The 1,705-nt window shown below is 42.1% G+C and overlaps 1 protein-coding gene across 1 annotated transcript in view; it reads right to left on the reverse strand.

Annotated features, from left to right (window-relative positions):
* Positions 1-1,705, reverse strand: part of ATF1 (activating transcription factor 1) — an 81,964-nt gene that overhangs the window by 850 nt on the left and 79,409 nt on the right. The gene's annotated exons all lie outside the window — the stretch shown is intronic.

A 1,705-nucleotide genomic window follows, 5' to 3' on the forward strand; every position in this document is an offset into this window, starting at 1 on the left:
CTAGAAGAATTAATGCATTTGAATTATGGTGTTGGAGAAGAATGTTGAAAATATCATGGACCGCCAGAAGAACAAATTAATCTGTCTTAGAAGAAGTGCAGCCAGAAGTGCTCCTTAGAAGGCAGGATGACGAGACTTTGTACCTCATACTTTCGACATGCTATCTCCAGAATTAGTTCCTGGAGAAGACATCATGCTTAGTAAAGTGGAGGGTCAGAAAAAAAGAGGAAGCCCCTTAAAGAGACAGACTGACATAGTGGCAGCAGCAATGGACTCGACTGCAACAATTGTGAGAATGGCACAGGACTACATCCTCACAGTGTTTCCTGCTATTGTGCATATGGTTGCTATGAGTCTAAACTGACTTAACAGTACCTAAACACAACAATCTAGAAGGCACTGTAGGAATAAGCCCTGAACTGATAATCACAAGGTTTGAGTTCAAATACACCAACCTTGGAAATCCAATCTAGGGTCACTCTGAATCAGAACTGACCTGAAAGCACTTAATAACAATCTAGAACTACATATGCTGTTGTTATGGCCACTGAGTTGGTTCCAACTCACAGCGACCCTGTATAGGGTTTTCAAGGAACGGCTGAACCACCGTCCTTCCAGTTGAAACTGACCTTGCAGTCCAGTGCTTATTCTACAGTACCACAGAGTCAAACAGCCTGAGCTTTTGTGTCTGGGCTTCTTCCACTCAGTATATTTTGAGATTGCTGCATGGTGGTTTGTTCCTTTATACTACTGAGTATATTTTATTGTATGATTACAATCGTAAGTTATTTATCCATTCTCCTGGGCTGTTTCTACTTTTAACTGTAATTCAAATTCTTGTGCCAGCACAAAGCCTTTCTCTATCCATAAGTCTAGAGTCCTCAGCTGCTCTATCTCTAGATGTCATTATCTCTGCCTTCATCTCCAGTGTCACTGCTTCTCTAGTTAGGGTCCCACATTCTGCTCATGCTCTTCTCCTTTGATGGTCCCAGGGTCCTCTATTGCTGGAATGTAATATTAACTACCACACCCTCCCCCTCTTTATGCTACAAAACTTCTACCTTTACAATTGTGACAGTCGCGATTAGTCATGATAACAGTTACTCACTACTGAATCTTATGCCCATCTCCTTTCACCAGACACATCTAGAAAAGATGAAACTATTCAGTTGGGGACTCGACCTTTCCCTGAACACTGTGAAATGAAACTCCCTCTTGAAAACTTATAAGCCAGCCACTTTGTGCCTGTATAGCCAATCCCTCCAATTATAGGTAGCCAGTGTCTAAGTTTCACCATACATCTGTCAGTTTGTTGTACTGTGGTGGCTTATGAGTTGCTGTGATTCTGGAAACTATGCCACCGGTATTTTAAATACCAGCAGGGTCTCCCAAGGTGGACAGGTTACAGATGAGCTTCCAGACAAAGATAGACTAGGAAGAAGGCAAGATGAACTACTACTGAATATTTATACAGTCACTGAAAACCTTATGAATAGCAGTGAAACACTGTCAGATATAGTGCCAGAAAATGAGCCACTCAGTTTGGAAGGTACTCAAAATGTGACTCGGAAAGAGCTGCCTCCTCAAAGTAGAGTTGACCCATGATGACATGGAGTAAAGCCCGTGGGACCTTCATCTGCTGATGGACACAACTCAAAATGAAGTGAAACAGCTGTAAACATCCATTGAAAATCGGAACATAGAC

The sequence above is a fragment of the Chrysochloris asiatica genome, unplaced genomic scaffold (genome assembly GCF_000296735.1).
Source record: "Chrysochloris asiatica unplaced genomic scaffold, ChrAsi1.0 scaffold00138, whole genome shotgun sequence".
NCBI lineage: Eukaryota > Metazoa > Chordata > Mammalia > Afrosoricida > Chrysochloridae > Chrysochloris > Chrysochloris asiatica.